Genomic DNA, 18866 nt, shown 5'->3' with positions numbered 1-18866 from the left:
GAGATGCGGGGTGTGCCTGTGCCAGGGCTCAGCCCCCCGATGGCCAGGCATGTGGATGGGGAAGGAGAAGATCCCTGACACTGGTCCCTGCCTGCTGCTCCTTCCTCTGAGCCCTTGTGAGCGTAAAGGATCATGACCATCACTGAGTCCCGTGGACAAGGCGCTGAGTCATCAGGTCTAATCACATAACAGCCGGCCCCCGGGGGCCTGGGACTGACTCACTGTCCGCTGGCCGAGCTCAAGATGAACGCCAGCCGAGGGCCTCCTGCCCGGAGCCTGCACACCCTCCCCTTCCAGTCCTGCCTCTCTGCAGGTGGGGCAGGAAGAAGGGCGGAGAGGTCTCCGAGTGACCCCTGCCCCTCTGCCCCAGGGGACCTTGCTGGCCTGCAGCCGAGGGGTCGGATGTCACATCTCATCGCCGCGGGCGGGGGCCGTCTGGGCCTGTGCCAGGTGGCTGGCTGGCTGGCTGTGCACCAGGGCGGCCTTCCTGAGGGTGAAGGGGTGGGGCCCACCGCCAGAGGCTGCCAAGTGGGGCTTCCTGTTTTCTTCCTCTGGTCTTCCTCCTCCCCCTTCCTTTCTCTGTGCACAGACCCCTCTGGGTGCCGAGCAGGGGTGGATGCTCAGAGGCCTTCAGAGCATCCCCTTCAAGCGTGTGGCCTCCGCATCCTGGTCCATGGGACTCTGTGGTCACCGACCAGCCTCGGCTCTCAGGAGGTCATCCTTAGGACTTAATGAGAGAGAGTTTGGCCATGGAATCCCTGCTGAGCTTAGCTTTTGGCTTCATTTAAAAAAAAAAAAAATGTGGTAGGAGCCCTAACCGGCTTAGCTCAGTAGATAGTGTCGGCCTGCGGATTGAAGGGTCCCTGGTTCGATTCCAGCCAAGGGCACATGTCTGGATGGCGGGCTCGGTCCCCAGTAGGGGGCATGCAGGAGGCGGCCAACCAGTTATTCTCTCTCATCACTGATGTTTCTCTCTCTCTCCTTCTCCCTTCCTCTCTGAAATCAATAAAGAAACGTTAAAAAAAAAAAGTGGTAGGAAATATCGAAAATAGACAAAAAGAAGAAAAGTAAGCCCCCGTACCTTCTGTTGACAGTTGATGTATCGCTCTTTTTTTTTTTTTTTTTTTTTTTTTCCAATTGATTTTTTTTTTTAATAGAGAGGAAGGGAGAGTTAGAGAAATAGAGAGTTAGAAACATCAATGAGAGAGAATCATCGATCAGCTGCCTCTTGGACACCTCCCACCGGGGATGTGCCCACAACCAAGGTACATGCCCTTGACTGGAATCGAACCTGGGACCTTTCAGTCTGCAGGCCGATGCTCTATCCACTGAGCCAAACCGGTTTCGGCTTTTTATTTTTTATTTTTTTAAAGATTATACTGCAGGAAGGTTTTATTATATGTCTGGGATGACCGTGTCCATCCCACCAGAGGCTCAGCGGAACAATGGAGACTGGACAAAGGGAGAAACTTCTCCCTCAGCTTGGCTTTCCGTAGAGTTGACAAAGGTTTGTCATTGTCCGGCCTGTGGTTTGTCATTGTTCCTGGTGTCAACTCCTTTTCCTGCTAGCGAGTCAGGCCCAACCTGTGGTTTTGGGAAAACCCAGGCTAACGCCTGCCAGGGGGATGTAGGAGATACCTGTGTGTTCTTTCTGGGCGCAGCTGGGGGCAGGGAGCTGGCTTTGATTTATTTGAGGGTTTTTTCCTTGAGCCGGAGCTTGTTTCTAAGGTGGCTTTGACGTATCCGCCAGCCCATCTGGCCTTCAGTGTGTGGCCGGGAACGCGGTGACGAGGGGGCGGAGCCCGTGGGACGCGGGGAACCCTGAGCAGCAGAGTGTTTCTTGCTTATTTTGCCCCCTGGGTTGTCTCTGGTCGAACAGAGGCCCCGGGCTTGCATTTCATCCCTGCCAGTCCCCACCCTTGTCATCATTTTCCTTTATAAAAGATTGTGGCGAACTGTATGTAAGATGTACCCTTTCTCAGTGTACAGCTCAGTGGCACGAAGGACATTCTTATTGCCATGTAACCCTCACCGCCATCCATCTCCAGAGCCTTTCATTTTCCCAAACTGACACTCCGGACTCATGAGATAGTAACTTAACCATTTCTCCTGCCCCTCAGCCCTTGGCAGCCACCATTCTGCTTTCCGTCTCTGTGGGCCTGACCGCTCAGGGCACCCGTAGAAGTGTGATCCTGCACTGCTTGTCTTTTTGCGACTGGCTCATTTCACTTAGCATCACGTCCTCAGGGTTTACCCACCTTGTAGCACATGTTGGATTTTCGTTCCGTCTTCAGGCTGAGTAATATTCCACTGTGTATATGGGCCACATTTAAAAAAAATATTTTATTGATTTTTTACAGAGAGGAAGGGAGAGGGATGGAGAGCTAGAAACATGGATGAGAGAGAAACATTCATCAGCTGCCTCTTGCACACCTCCTACTGGGAATGTGCCTGCAACCAAGGTACAGGCCCTTGACCGGAATTGAACCTGGGACCTTTCAGTCCGCAGGCTGACACTCTATCCACTGAGCCAAACCGTTCAGGGCGGGCCACATTTTGTTTACTAGTTCATCTTTAAGTGGATATTGGGGCAACTCGTGTTATTTTTAACTGGTTGGTGTTGTGAGACATGCATTGCAAATCTGAAGAGCAGCAGTGTGTGTGTGTGTTATATATGTGTGTATATGTGTGTGTGTGAGTGTGTATGTGTGTTTGGTTGTGTGTGAGTGTGTGTGAGTGAGTGTATGTGTGTTTGTGTGTGTTTGTTTGTGAGTGTGTGTGTGTGTGTGTTGTGTTTGTGTGTGAGTATGTGTGTGTGAGTGTGTGTGTGAGCGAGTGTGTGTTTGTGTGTGTGTGTGTGTGTATGTGTATGTATGTGTGTGAGAGAGTGTGTGTGTGTGTGTGTAAAGCCTGGGGAAGAGCAGCATGCCTGAGCCCTCAAAGCACAAGAGAGAGTCTGGGTACAAAGTACCGAGAGCTGAGATGGGAGGGAGAGATCAAGGTCCGCATGCAGGTAGCCAGGGCTGTGGGAAGGGAGCCTCAGGGCTGGGGGACCAGCCGGGGAAGGAAGGATGTGACAGCCATACTCGGGAGCACCTGGCAGCCTGGCCCGGCCCCAGCCCGGGCTGAGAAGCTGCAAAGCGGCCCCAGAGGGCTCTGGCACGTGGGGCTCACGTTGTGTTTGTGAAGTTGAGGAAACTCAGGTTTAGAGAAGTTGAGTTATTTAAGGAGCTCCCCACATCATTTATTGAGGGCCTACTAGGTGCCCAGGTCAGCAGTAGTAGGTCCCTTGTGCACATTATCTCATCTAGCCCTCACAGCAGCAGGGCAAGGTGGCATTGCTGTCATCATACTGGGGATGGGTAGGGGAAGGGAAGGGCAGGAGGGGGTAGTAACAGGCTCGGGAGCTAAAGGAACGCACCCACATCACAGACCCTGTGAGGAGAGGAGCAAGGGTTTGAACCTGTGTCTGCCTGGTCTGGCTGTGCCTGGGGCTTGGCACGTAGGAGGCTCTTCGTTGCAAAGCCTGCCCTGCACTCGGACACGTGGCGGGGAGCAGGCCGGGAAGCGCTGGGCTGGGGGCTGCAGGGAGATTTGGAGCTCATCTGAGCAGTTCGTTCCCGCCTCCCCTGCCCTGGGCAACAGGGAGGCTCTTGTTCTCAGTCACTGGGGCCCTTTCAGAAGTCTCCCCGTCCCCCCCTCATGGCCCTCTGTCTGTTCTGGGACCCGTGCCGCTCCGTCCCGCCTCCCTCGTTCCCGGTCACTCTGACTTCAGCCGAGCCACGTTCCTGCCCGGGTGGCAGCCCTTGCGGTGGGACGTGGGTCAGGAGGTTGGGTCAGTGACGTCCGTCCTGGGGGCCCCGATCGTATTCCCACGGGGTGGCCATGGGCCAGTTCCCGGGAACTGCGTCATCCCGGCTGCCCGTGGCAAGGGCACGCGGCGGAGGGACAGGGCACCTGTCCCAGCGCAGAGTTCCTGGTGATTTACGGCAGGAGGGAGTCGGCCATGACCTCTCCCTCGCCTGCAGGGCCGCGTGTGTCCTGACTGAAGACCTGGTTAGAGATTCGGGGGAAGGAGCCGCTGCCGTGTGGAAGCCTGGAATCTTTCTTTTCTTTTTCTTTTTCTTTTCTTTCTTTTTTTTTTTTTTTTTAAATAGATTGTATTGATTTTTTTACAGAGAGGAAGGGAGAGAGATAGAGAACTAGAAACATGGATGAGAGAGAAACATCGACCAGCTGCCTCTTGCACACCCCCCACCGGGGATGTGCCCGCAACCAATGTACATGCCCTTGGCCAGAATCAAATCTTGGGACCTTTCAGTCTGCAGTCCGATGCGCTCTATCCACTGAGCCAAACCGGTTTTGGCTGGAATTTTAAAAATTTTTTTTAATTTCTTTATTGATTAAGGTATTACACATGTGTCCTTCTTCCCTCACTAACCCCCACCTCCCATTCATGCCCCCACCCCCCTGTTGTCTGTGTCCATTGACTAGGCTTACATGCATGCATACAAGTCCTTTGGTTGATCTCTCTCTCGCCGAGAAGCCTGGAATCTTGAATCTGTGTGGAGAGGGAGCTTCTGACCCAGGTTGCAGGCTCCTGACCAGTAGAGTAGGTCTTGGGGCTTCCGTCGCAAGGACCCGCCCCCGCTTTTGGAGTCACTGCACCTCCTGCTTGGCTGGCTCTGCCCCCGAGTCCTCTGCTGGTGCGGGAGCAGGGAGCCGTGTTGATCTTGAGCAGGGGTCCTCAAACTTTTTAAAGTGGGGGCCAGATCACGGTCCCTCAGAGAGCTGGAGGGCCGGACTATATGAACTACTAATTCCTACTGTAACACCTCGGCTGCGCTCACTGCCCAAAAAACCTGGCGGGCAGGATCAGACTCCTCTGCGGGCTGCGTGTGGCCCGCGGGCCGTAGTTTGAAGACCCCTGATCTTGAGGTTTCTCCTCCTGGAGCTTCTGTGGGCCACTGGCATCGGACCCTTCCCTGACTGGCAGGTAGCAGAAGCCAGGAATGGGGGACATCCAGGCAGCAGTAAGCATGCCACCCACCTTGACCTTGTCAGTTGGGAGCTTGGTCAGGGACGGTTCCCCTTTCCCTGTCCCCTCTGCTTTTCACGGAGCCACCGCTGATTCCCGGGAAGTGCCGCTGGGCAGGCGACGTGCTGCCCAAAGCTGACAGATGGGGTTCGTCACCGCAGTTTAGCAGTTAGAGGCCAAGCTGTATGTGGTAGCTTCCTCCTTCCCTCCCTCCTGTCTGCCTCCAGTGAAGTCATTGCGTTGACATAGATCACCCCTTCCTTCCTCCCCACGCTGTAAACCGCGGGCACCCCCTGGAAAGGAGTGGCAGGGTGACCGACTTTTCGGTAAGAAAATCAGAGTAGGGTGTCTGTGGCTACCAGTTTTGTAAACACGGGTAGGCTTTTTCCGTTGCCAGGCAGTGAGGTTTGGGCCCTGGCCCAATGGTGAGAGTCCTCTGGAGAGCTTTTGGTTTACTTTCCGTTCCCTTTCCTCACCTGGGGATCCCCTCTGCCCCGTCCCTGCTTTCCTTCTTTTCTCTTCCCCTCCCACCTCCCATTCCTCCCGTGTGACTTCATATTCTGCCTCCTCCCCCGTCTCTTCTATGAAAATCTACCCTTAAGATCCAAATGGCTTGTTTAATCTGAGGAGCAGCTTGATGGTTCTATCTCAGAGGTTTACTCTGGATGTTCAAGTACTTACGCTTCAAAAATATTCCCGCCGAAACCAGTTTGGCTCAGTGGATAGAGCGTCAGTCTGTGGACTGAAAGGTCCCAGGTTCGATTCCGGTCAAGGGCATGTACCTTGGTTGCTGGCACATCCCTGGTGTGGGGTGTGCAGGAGGCAGCTGGTCGATGTCTCTCTCCCTCATCGATGTTTCTAGCTCTCTATCTCTCTCCTCTCCCTTCCTCTCTGTAAAAAAATCAATAAAATACATAGAAAAAAAAAATATTCCCATGGCCCTTCGCCCTTCTCCCCGGCATGCAACGGGTTCCTGATGAGAGAGCACATCCCTGTGCCCACGTGGCGTATGGCCGTGTGGGACTCTACGCATGGACTAACAGACTTAAATTCGCATGGATGCTCTCAGTAAACTTTGGTTCCATTAAAAACACAAAACAAAACAAAACAACAAAAAACTAACCAACATTCCCATGGTTTGCCATCGCTGTCTCCATCCTGATGCTCACGTCCAGCTCTTGACAGCTGTGTGAAGGAACCACCCCCATGACACCAAGAGGGCGGTACCTGGAAGTTCAGGCACCAGACAGTTTTCATTTCTCTGCAGGAGAATGTTCTCGTGGCGTGTGAGTCTAAGGTAGGGTCAGCGGACAGAGTGCAGGCCACCCCGTTGAACTTGAATTTCAGATCATGCAACAGTTGGGACATCCTTTAAGTAAAACAAATTTGTTGTTTACCCGAAAGCCAGATTTCACGGGGAGCCCTGTGTTTTTATGTGCTACAAAGAAGGGAAATTGGGGTGTGGAGTCATCAGCCAGATGGAGAAGGTAGTTTTGGAGGCAGCAGCCCCTTCTCAGGGATTCTGAATTCATAGCCTGTGGAGCTGGGGAGGGTTCTGGTCCCCTCATTACCGTTCTCCAGCCGTAGCCTTGGGGCGAGTACAGGTAAGGGCATCCGTGTTCAGTACAGCCGAAAAGTACTCAGTGTGCTCACACAGCTGTTCTGGGTTCTCCTAAACCTGGCTTTCCTAGGAAGAAATGGGGTTTCTAAGCTCAGCGGCCGAGTCTGTGCCTCTCTAATCCTCACAAGCTTGATTGCTGCGAGCTGGTCAGCTCCGGACAGAATTCTGGAGGGTTCCATGGGAGGACACATCAACTGGGCCTCTTCTCGGGAATCTTCCGGAATGTGGGTTTCCTCAGTTGTGTTTCCACTGACTTGTGCAGACATTGCCTGGCGTCTGCCTCCTTCCAGCTTTCTCCTCTCTCCCCAGTCTTGAGGGCCTTTCTCAGTTACTGTGATCCTGGGCTGCTTTGTTGATTCATTTTTCCGTTTGAAACTCACGCGGGCACTAGGGAACGTACAGAGGAAAGAGCACTTCTTTGCTTCCGTGTGGGCGCCTGTGGGCTTTGTTTAGGAAGCTTCTCTTTGAAGAAGTGGTGTAAATGGAAGTGAGGAAAAGATACCTTTTGTTCATCAGTTGTTTCATCTCGTATCCACTAGGAATTGCATTTGGTTGCAAGTAACAGGGGACTCAAAAAACAGTGGTCTAAACACACAAGGATACCTCCTCTCACCTAAAAAAAGACCTGAGTTAGGCAGTCTAGGTTGGTGCTGTGACTCCATGGTCATGTGAGACCCAGGGGCCTTTTTTGCTTCATCCTAGTAAGCGAGGCCCCTCCTCAAGGTCACCTCCTGGTCTGAGATCACTCCAGGAACTCCTGCCATCACATCAGTGTTTCAGGAAAAGAGGAAGAAGGGACAGTGGCTTATGCTTCTTCTATGTTAAAGTGTCTATGGAAGTCCCTGCTTGTTTCATTGCCACAATCTAGTCACATAGTCATGGATAACTACAAGGGAGGCTTGGCTTGAAAATTTTTTTATTTTTATTTTTCTATTGATTTTTAGAGAGAGGAAGGAAGGAAGAAGGCGGGGAGAGAGAGGGGGAAATACCAATGTGAGAGAGACACATCTATTCGTTGCCTCCCCGAATGTGCCCCGAATCTGCAATCCAGGTATGTGCCCTTGACTGGGAATTGAACCCACAATCTTTCGGTGCAATCCACTTAGCAACACTGGCCAGTGCAACTTGTTTTTTGTTTTTATTTTTGTTTTTAGCTTGTGGAATTGTTTCTAAGGCTGAAGCGCGAGAATGGATATGGGAGCCAGCTAAACAACTCTGCTACATCTGTAGTGTGGCCTCTGTCTTCTAGAAGGGCTCTAGGTTGGAAAGAGAGGCGGGCATTTGTACCCCACGGAGTAGGCATAGGAGGACTTTTTGGAGTCGAGAAACACAGTAAACTCCATATCTGTTGCTACATTACCTCCCCTTTTTTATGGGGAGTGGAAACTTCCTTTCCCTTACATTGTGCTGGAGAACTGGAGGAAATACTAGCTTCCCATAAAGGTGTGTGTGTGTGTGTGTGTGTGTGTGTGTGTGTGTTGTCACAGAATCCATTCCTACTTTCTTTTAACAAATGCTAAGTAGATGACTCATTTCCCATTGCCACTTCTTTGGTGAAAGCCCTCAGGTCTTGCCTGGACTATTGAAATAGCCTTTCAATGGGTATTCCTGTTTTCTAGTCCCCTTCCCTATCCTTCACCCCTGCCCCCCAGCCGAATCTGGCCAAAGCCATTCCACTGATAGTCTTGCTCAAAAACTTTAGTGCATGCGACTAATTTTATTGGTCAACTTGGTTGGGCCACAGGTATGTATAGTCAAACATTATTCTGAATGTTCCTTTGAGGATGTTTTAAATATATTTTTTTTATTGATTTTTTACAGAGAGGAAGGGAGAGGGATAGAAGTTAGAAACTTCAATGAGAGAAACATCGATCAGCTGCCTCCTGCATACCCCCCACTGGGGATGTGCCTGCAACCAAGGTATATGCCCCTGACTGGAATCGAACCTAGGACCCTTCAGTACGCAGGCTGACACTCTATCCTAGGGGTGTCGAACTCAATCAGAGAAGGGGCCAAAGTCTAAAATCCAGCCTAAATCGCGGGCCGAATGGTTTACTGAATAGTCATAAACTGACAATGTCATAAACTGACAGCGGAGTGCAGTGATGACAGCGCGGTGCGGGCCACATTGCAAGGCCTGGCGGGCTGGATTTGGCCCGCGGGCCTTGTGTTTGACACATGTGCTCTATCCACTGAGCCAAACTGGTTAGGGCTCCTTTGAGGATGTTTATGGGATGAGATTCACATTTCAATGGGTGGTTTTGAGTAAAGCAGATTGCCCTCCCTAGTGTGGGTGGGCCCGAGCCAGTCGTTTGAAGGCCTGAGTAGACCAACAGACTGCCCTGCCCTGAGTAAGAGGGAATTCCGCGCTGCCCAGCCTTTGGACTTGAACTGCAGCATCGACTCATCTTGGGTCTCTAGCCTGCTGACCGCTCCCTCTTCAGAGTTTGGACTTGCCAGCCTCAATGATCACATGAGCTGAGTGAGTTCTTAAACGAAGCCTCTGTATGTATGTGGTTCCGACTACGACAGCACTTCTGTCTCTAGTGTCCAGCCCCGTCTGGCCAGCCCCTCTCACCCTTTGGCATCTGCACCCCTCCCTGCTGTGCCCCAGGGTGCTCCCTCCCATCCGCCCTCACAGCACTCACAACGGCCGGCCTGGTGCGTCTTGCTGTGGCACTCTCCTCTGAGTACATCTTGGAACGTTCTGCATCACTGAATATTCTGTTCTTTTCGTGATGTTTTCCCTCCCAGGCTGACTAATTTTGTGATGTTCAGAACTGTAGCCATCAGCCACACGGTGGCTGCTTCAATATAAATGAATACAACTCAGGAAAACGAAAAGTTCAGTTCCTCAGGGTGACCAGCCACATTGTAAACGCTCGGCAGCCACACGTGGCTGATGGCTGCTATTTTGGGATGGCGCACGTAGAGAATATTTCCGTTATTGCAGAAAGTTCTGTTGGACGGCACTACTTCGCTCTGACCCTGGGCCTGATTAAGATGAAGATGCAGGTCAGCGTGACATAGACAGACCCGGCACTGCCCTCCCCTCGCTAAGCTTGTCTTCAGCTTTGCTTCTTTGAGAAGTTGACGGAAGTTATGGATAGCATCCCTGAAAACACATGTGTGCACAAGGGTGCATAAATTATAACCACGATTTTAGGGTAATCATCAGCTTCCCTTAAAAGTCACCCATGTCCTGTGGCTTAATAACCACAAGCTAACACTACATAATGCTTGCTTATGCAGTAGCTGAACACTGTTATTCTGCGTACCGTATGCTCGTTGTAAGAACTTGATCTTGTTAATTTCTCAAAGCAAACCCATGAGGTAGTATCTGTTATTCTCTCCATTTTGCAGATGAGGAAACTGAGGCACAGAGGAATAAAATAAGGTTCTTGGAGCACCCCGCTACTGAGTGGCCTGCCCAGGATTTGATCCAGGCAGCTGAGTCTGTGTTCTAACCTCTACACCCGGGGCCAAGGAACCTACCTGTGGAGTCTGAGCTCCTTGAGGGCAGAAATGGCCTGTTACCCTTTGCCAATCTTCCCCTGCATGGTGTGTAGTGAAGGGAAGGAAAGCTTGGAGGAAGGAGGAATGCTTGGCATCGAGAGAGAGAGTTATACATGGGCTTGTGATGTTCAGATTCTTCCATGTGGCTGATCCTCGCCTTTCCCCTTCTTAGTTCCTTCCATTGGCTGCCGTTTGTTCCCGATCCCTTAGCGCTGGGAGAGGCCTGAATCCTCAGACCTACTTTGCTTGGCAGAACCAGGTTGGAAGGAGGGGATTTGCCAAAAGTCCTGGCTTACATGCAGAGCCCTGGCCAGGCCAGCCAGCGCCAACGTGGCCTCTCTAGGCTGGGAGCCCAGCTGCTGTCCTGGCCCTGTCACCTGGCTGTCCGTCTTTGTCAGAGACTCCTGGGCAGCTTGAAGTGGCGTTGGCTCCAGCAGACAGAGGGGCCTGGGTGTGTCGGCTCTTGGGCTCTGTCCCTCTTAGGCCAGGGTCTGTGGCTTCAGCCTTGCTGACGTCTTTGCACTAGCATTGCGGCAGATCCCTCAGCTTTTTCATATCCAGTGCCAGGCAGCGAGGTGTGCCGTGCCAACTCTTATTGATATTGAGCCTTCGTTTTCATCTGCGTCCCCTTGACCTTGAAATTCTTTGGAGATCTTGCAGGTGGCAGATAAAATTAAGTCAGGTTGACCTAGGGGCCACAGATGGGTCGGAGGAGGGGGGTTGACAGTGAATCAGTGACTCCTTTGGCTCTGCTTAAGTGTGCCAGGCAACCAATGACCCAGGCAAGCCCAAAACCTGGGGACGCTGGGGAGGGACAGCCAGGTCCCGGGCTGATGAAAGGCTTGGAGTAACATGTTTCCCAGGGCAGATTCCTCACCTGGCCATGGAGGTGGAGGCTCACGGGTGTACAAACATGGCCACTGCCTTCACGGAGTTGGCTATCTTGTCGAAGAGACCGAGTGAATAGTTAAATAATTCAAGAGACGTGGCATCAACACGATCATATATTGGGCAGGTGTCAGTGTTTTTCCACATACACTCTCTTACCCCATGGCGAACTGCTGATAGAAGTACGTACTTGGTCCTGTGAACTCAGAGAGGGCGAAATTTTACCCAGGAACGGATTTCACAAAGACCCACTGGGGCCTGGGTTATGTATCATTCAGCTTGGGGGAGGCGGGGAAGGGGGGCACAAGAGTGGAAATTATTATCGGGGAATTATTCCGATCTGTAAAGAATGGCACTCACACCGCACCATCTAGGCGCCATCCAGGTGAGTTTTTACCTTACCAATGGCCATTTCCAAGGATAAATGCTCCCGGAGAGAGGTTTATCTGATTCTGTGAGCCACAGGAGGAAAAATTAACAAAGTGCATTAAAATGATTGACCACAGGGAGCTGTTGGTGGCTTCTCATTTGCACTCCAGCTGTCTCTTAATTAAACACATAATTCTTCCGACATCTGCAGTGTGCAGGCCACCGGGTGAGGTCTTGGGAGTTAAAATTTCAGTAGCACGGTCCCTGCTCTTATAAGGCTCCCAGGGTCACTAGGAGTGATGCTGCTTTAAGGAAACTCTCTGCATTTTGCAGGAAGGAGAGGCTGTGGGTGCTGGGCCTTTTAGAGGGCCCTGGGCCTGGGGGGCTGACCAGGTGTCTCTTGCCATCTAGCATGCGTTGGTGGCCCTGGGGGTGAGTTGTCCTTCTCCTTCCTGATTTCACGCCTCTTTTGAGGGTCTCTCCCAAGTGGAAAGCCTTGAGAACGCCCTTCCCAACCATCCACTCCAAGCTGCAGAGCGAGGTAGTGTCAGCTGCAGTCACCCTGTCTAGGTTGGGTGTGCCCTCTGCCTCTGTTAGTGGCAGCGACTCGGGAGTGGAGACAAGCAGTTGTGCGAGGGGCTGGCTGGCGGGAGACCTGTCCTGGCCGATGGAAGGAAGCTCTCCGAGTGAGAAGCGCCCTTTGTGGGTCCCATCGTGGGAGGGAAGGGGCCACTGATGGATACTCCCATAATTTCTCCTGAGTATTTCTTGTGTCAATGACTTTGAACCTATTTTAAAAATCATCTTTGAGCCGAAACCGGTTTGGCTCAGTGGATAGAGCGTTGGCCTGGGCACTGAAAGGTCCCGGGTTTGATTCCAGTCAAGGGCATGTACCTTGGTTGTGGGCACATCCCCAGTGGGGGTGTGTGTAGGAGGGGTGCGGAGAGCTGGGCAGGGCTTGTGTTGCAGGGAGGACATCTTGGCCAGAGGTCCTGGCAGAGGGGGGTGCAGATGGTGCTGTGGGGACGGTTAGCGAACTGCGGGGGCCCAGTGGTTCTGTGGTTCTCACAGGATCTGGACTTACCGTGTACGTGTCCCCTTGGAGAAGTGGACTGATGCAGACTCCTGGTTGTTGCTCTTCCTCTCCAGGATTCCTGGGCTCTTGTTTTGAGTCTCGGTCTCTTTCCTTCCAGCCTTGGGACCTTGGACTAGCTTCTTAACCTCAGTTCTTTGGGTGTTAAAGGGGCACAGCAATACTTGCCAGCGGGGCTCTAGGCTAGATTTCACAGGTGAATACATGGTGCTCAGTAGGAATTTAATAAGCACTCCTGCCCCAGTTCCCCTCATCCTTTTTCCCCTCCCTCCCTCCCTCATCCTTTCTCCCTCCCTCCCTCCCTCCTTCCCTCCCTCCTTCCCTTCCTCCGGCAATAGAAGTACAATTCAGGGAGGGTCACCCAGCGATCTGCACTTTGGTTTCTGTGGTGAGGAGTGGAGAGGGAAGGAAGGGGAGAGTGGGTGGGATGTGATCAATTAAAGACCTTGTATGCATATATGCATAACTGGAGGACACAGACATAGGATGGTGAGGGCCTGGGTGGGGGGAGTGGTGGGGGGAGATGGGGGGGGCAAGCAGGAGTGGGCTAGAAGGGGTCAATGGGGGGAAAAGAAGGACACGTAATACTTGCAACACTAAAGATTTTTAAAAAGAAAAAAAAAGTGCTGTGGTGATAATGTGCTTTGTCATTGTAAGTGGGTGTATTTTTTTCTTGTCTCTGCTAGAGACAGGGCAAGATCTGAGGGCTGTAAATCATAGCAGAAGAGATAACCTCTGGACAGCTGGAGGGGTTTGGCCACAAGCAGGATGTTGGGGGCCAGTGTTGGGACCCCTCCCCCCCATGTGGGCAAGATGGGCTTTGAGGGACAGGACGGGAGGGGAGGGGAGGGGAGGGGAGGGGAGGGGAGGGGAGGGGAGGGGAGGGGAGGGGAGGGGCGGGGAGGGGCGGGGAAGGGGAAGAGGGGAGAGAGGGGGGAGAGGGGGGAGAGGGGGGAGAGGGGGGAGCCCTGCCAGTATTGTAAAGGCGGCTCTTGCTTGGCTAGCATTTGATTATTTACTTCTCTGGGTGGGCATTCCTGCAGGTAGTTTGTTTATTTATTTAGAAGATATGATTGTTCAACAAATATCTTTGGATTCCCTAATCTTATAGTGAGTAGCATTTTCTTGAGAGTTCTGTGACTCTGTAGCATGTAAATAGCAAAGATGATAGTATAAACCATAGACTGGAAAAAACACACCATTTCTTTACCACTTTTTGTTATGGAATGTTTCAAGGACACACGAAAGTAGAGAGAATAATCAGTGAGCACATCACCAGCCCAGCGATGGCTAATGCCTTGCCACTCATGTTTTATCTACCCACACACCCTATTTTTTTCATTTTTCTCATTTCTTCTTATCTTTTCTTAATCCTTGATAGCGTATTACTTCACCCACAAACACTTTAGTATTTATCTGTACCAGAGAAGAGCCTTTTTAAAGGTCACATTTTCAATGTTAATCAGCTTAACAATAACCCACAACCTTCGGACCAACTAAAGGTCACATTTTCACAACTGACAGAATTACCGTCTAATATCTAGTAACCAGTCTTTTCTTCACATTTCTCCAGCTGTTTAAAAGAATGTGTTTTCTTAGGATTGCGTTTGATTAGAAACTGCTGGTCTATTTTGAGTTGACATATAATGTGAGGGATAAGGGAGGTCTATACATTATGCTGTTGCTCAACCCAGGGCAGAGTTTGGAGTTTAAGGAAGCAGCAATGCCATAAAAGCAGCAATGTGAGAGCTGATTAAGAACTTCATGAGCTGGCCGGGTAGCTCAGTTGGCTAGAGCAGCGGTCGCAAACCAGTGGTCCACGGACCTGGTCCGTGAGGTCTGAAAGGTTGGCGACGGTGGGTTAGAGCATCATCCTGCCACAAGGTTGTGGGTTCGATCCCTAGTCAGGATACATACAAGAAGCAACCCATGGATGTATAAATAAGGGGAACAGCAACAACAACAAAAATCAACGTTTTTCTCTCTCTCAAATCTATGAATTTTTTAAAAAGTACCTCAAGAAGGAATCTTGTAGCCCTGACTGGTTTGGCTCAGTGGACAGAGTGTCAGCCTGCGGACTCAAGGATCCCAGGTTCGATTTCAGTCAAGGGCATGCTCCTTGGTTGCAGGCACATCCCCAGTAGGGGGTGTGCAGGAGGCAGCTGATCGATGTTTCTCTCATTGATGTTTCTAACTCTCCCTCTCCCTTACTCTCTGTAAAAAAAATCAATAAAACATATCTAAAAAAAATAAAAAGAAGCAATCTTATAAGCTTTAATTAGGGGAAATTTGCAGACATATACAATAGAGATGATAGCAAAAGCAAACTATCCCGGTGGTGACCTCGCCTGCTGATAGACGTTTGCACAGTTGAAGCCGGATACTGCATTCTGGGCTGTGGCCTTGTAGGACCTGCTGTGATTATGTATCTTCTAGCTGGAACGCAGTCTCTCTGGGAGTGCTCAGGGGCCTTGGCACCCCCATCTGAGAAGTCTAGTGGCTTGTTCAAGGTTGTAGACCCAAGACAATGGGCATTGTTGGTGCCAGGAATATACCCAGTTCTTCGGATGCAGGGTGCTGCCTCACAGTGGCCAATTGTCCTGGTCAGTCAATGCCAGTCTGTCCAGAGCACTGGAGGTCTCTTCTGTGGCGCTGTGGTGTGTGAAGAGCTGGGGTTCTTGAAAGGGGGCTTGTTTGTTCATGAGGTCCCGGTGGGGCCATCTCTGTGGAAGTGTTGGCAGCTCCGCTCACAATCCCCAGGTGCCTTCAGAGGCAGGACCAGGGCGAGGGCCAGCCAGCAGCTGGCAGCTCCTCCCCTGGAGGGAAGGAGAGACTGGGAGGTGAGAGCACCTTGGCCACATCAGGCCTTCAGGTCCTCACCTCTGTGGCTGTGGCTGGGAGGAGGGAGATGCTATTTCCAGCTCTGGCATCCCAATTAAAAAAAAAAAAAAAAAAAAAATATATATATATATATATATATATATATATATATATACACACACATACACACACACATATGCATATATACATATATAATACATATACATATACATTTTACACACACATACATATATATATTTCAGAGAGGAAGGGAAAGGGAGAGAGAGAGAAATATCAATGATGAGAGAGAATATCACTGACTGGCTGCTTCCTGTATGCCCCACCCTGGGGATCGAGCCTGAAACCCAGGCATGTGCCCTGACCGGGAATCAAACTGTGACCTCTGGGTTCATAAGTTGATGCTCAACCACTGAGCCACACCAGTAGGACTAACGTTTGTTTTTAAACAGCTCATCTTCAACCCCAGGACAGAGGAGAAGTATTTGACCGTGACCTTGACTCCTGTCTCCCCCTCCCCACACTCCCTGGAGGCTCTTTTGACTGTACGGTGCATTAAAGAACTTGGTGGCCTTTCTGCTACAACAGCTTCAGACCCCGGGTTACATCTGTTATCTGTTAAAACCACTCGGAATTTTGTCATATTTCTCTAAGGAGAAATACACACCATGGGTCTTTTATTTAATACTTTACATTGCTTAGTATGTTGTATAGTGTACAGTTTAATATTAACTGGTATTGGCTCACACTGTACATGGAAACATTTTTGAGACAGTAAAAACCGACGATCCATCTGTTCAACAAATTTTTTGATCTACAATGGATCCAGGAAAGTTGAGTTTAACAGAAATAATGGAAAATGCTATGGCACAAGCTCTAATTAGAAAAGTTTGGGGGTAAAACTGTTCAATGGCTCAAATGGACTTGAGGAAGAGAACAACTGATGATAATGGAAATGATTTTGACTGATTAAAAAAAAAAATGAGTCGTGGACATGAAAAGTGATCAAGGAACTAAATGGGCTCAAGTTGTTTCTATCCTAAATATCCTCAGGGCGGGTGCCTGGTCTCTGCCTCTGGCCGTCCTTCACTGAACCTCCCAGGGCGGTGTGAAGGGGGCGTGGAGGGATGAGAAGTTTTTAGAATTGAATGTCTCAGATTCTGGCAAGTGCCTATCCCTAGGGTTGTTCTGAATAGTGAGAACAGATGCATCTGTCTGTCCACTTTGATGTTCATGTCGGACACCCACCCTCCCCACCCTCCCCGAGGCTAGCAGGGCGTGGATCGTGCTTTCAGGGGTTTTGATCTTTGATGCTTGGGAAGGAATCTGGGACTTTTCTTCATGAGCTCCTGGGAGGAGCGGGGGGGGGGGGGGGGGGGGGGGGGGGGGCGGTTCTTCACAGCAGCAAACAGAGAGGCAGGGACAGAAGTGTGTGTGTGTGTGTGTGTGTGTGTGTGTGTGAGAGAGCACTTCCCCTGCGGGAGGAACCAGGCTTCCTCTGTGCTGTGCTGCCCCGTGTGGACGTGGACGTGGACGGAAGGGCCACTGCTGACCTCACTCAGGGCAGCTTCCGCTTCACCCCAGGCTGGTGACTTTCTGGTTCTCTTTACAAGGGTGGGGTAGTCCCCTCTTCCATTCCATGTCCTTGTGTCCGGGGGTTTCTGGAAGCCTCTGTTGCTCCATAATTGTTCCCATCAAGCACTGGGAGTGCATGCAGATTGAGCTCCCTCATTCCCAAGGAAGCCAGAGAAAGGCTTTGGATTTCCGGTGCTAACAAGTGGGGAGAGCTCGCCCTTGGGCCTGCGCCCTGAATGAATGGGATGGAGGGATATGGCCCCTGCTTCCCTGTGTCTCCTTCAGCCTCCGCACTCCCCTGTGAGTGGGGGCCATTGATCCCAAGAGCAGGCGAGGAAACAGTGCTGGGGTGGAGGGAGGTTAGGCTCGGAGAAAACGCAGGACCAGTGTCGAGACCCCACTCCACTCCTGGCTCCTGACTGACTGAGCTCAGCTCTTCAGGAGCCTCCTCCGTCCCCCCTACTCTGTGGAGAGAATCCCATGGTCTCCGTGGTAGTGGCATCTTTTCTCCCTGCGAACCTCCCCCCTCCTCTTCCCCATTTACTGTCACAGTGGCCCGTGTGGCCCTCGGTAGGTGAGAAGGTGAGACTGAACGTAGCTTGACCAGTACCTCTTTGTCAGGAATTTGTGGCCCCGGCAGGCGGTGTTTATAGAAGTTGAGCAGGAAGCTCTGGGCCGGGGTTGGGTCTCGGCCCCACCTTTGGTAGCTGGTGATCCTGGGCAATGCATTTAACCTTTCAGAAAACAGGGATGATCATTGCACTGAGCACAGAGGGAAATTCTGAGATATAGACGAGGCTCTGTACCCAGAGCACCTCAGATAGAGGGTCCGCCTCAGGATAAAACACTCAGCAGGGGCTGCTGTGATTTTCTTCGTGGTCATCTGTGTCCACATTGCCGGTCGGCTAGTAGTCAGTGTGGGGGGCTGTTTCTCTGTTTTTCACTACCTGCGTGGAAAAACGACAGGTTCCTGAGTGGAGGAGCTGGGGATTAAGAAATTAAAGGAAAAAAGCGCCAAAACCGGTTTGGCTCAATGGATAGAGCGTCGGCTTGGGGACTGAAAGGTCCCGGGTTCGATTCCGGTCAAGGGCATGTATCTTGGTTGCGGGGATATCCCCAGTAGGGGGTGTGCAAGAGGCAGCTGATCGATGACTCTCTCTCATCGATGTTTCTAATTCTATCTCTCTCCCTTCCTCTCTGTACAAAATCAATAAAATATATTTAAAAAAAAAAGAAATTAAAGAAAAAAAGAGACCAGAGGCAGAAATAGAGGCAAGCTGGGACCCAGGTTGGGGGGCTGTCACTCTGATGGAGGGACAGTCACACACACCACAGACAACACAGCGCATTTATATATTTCCAAAGAGGGGTTTAAAGTCAAAGGAGTTTTGGGTGTGCCCAGGTCCTATTCATTCCCTCATTCCTGGTACAAGGATGGGATTTAGCATATCAAGACCGAGATGGCCAAGCCAGTCACCTCGGACTCAGCTGACATTAAATTAAAGGTCATCCATGTGCATTCCCAGGGGGCCCTCTACAGTCAGGCACTCAATGTGTCTCCTGTTGTGGGTGCTCTGTGGGAGCCCCCAGCTCAATGGGGCTTTGGGGCAGCCAAGTGACAAGACCCCTGTCTCCTTTTCCGTTTCTGCAGCTGACTGGCTGGTGTGCTGGTGACCCCTGTAGGAGGCTTCAGTGCCATCTCTGAGTCACAGGTGGGAGGCAGCGATCCACTTGTCCCCCGATTATGTCATTGCCAGCGTGATACCGGCAGACACCACACCACAGGGTCGGGGGCTCTGGTTTCCCGGCTTTGGCCAGCCACCAGACGGCTGTGTGACATTCAGCACGTTGCCTTGCCTCTCTGGGCCCTCCTTTGACCAATGAAGGGATTGCACTAGGCGGCCTGCGAACTTCCCTCTATGCCGAAC

The 18866-nt window shown here is 51.3% G+C and overlaps 1 protein-coding gene across 1 annotated transcript in view; it reads left to right on the top strand.

Annotated features, from left to right (window-relative positions):
• SH3BP5 (SH3 domain binding protein 5) overlaps nucleotides 1-18866 on the top strand; it is a 61713-nt gene that overhangs the window by 28492 nt on the left and 14355 nt on the right. The gene's annotated exons all lie outside the window — the stretch shown is intronic.

This window comes from Pipistrellus hanaki (assembly GCF_964339955.1).
Source record: "Pipistrellus hanaki genome assembly, chromosome: 13".
In the NCBI taxonomy this organism is placed as follows: Eukaryota; Metazoa; Chordata; class Mammalia; order Chiroptera; family Vespertilionidae; genus Pipistrellus; species Pipistrellus hanaki.
The sequence above is the reverse complement of the archived record's forward strand: the minus strand, read 5'-3'. Positions and strand labels throughout refer to the sequence as shown.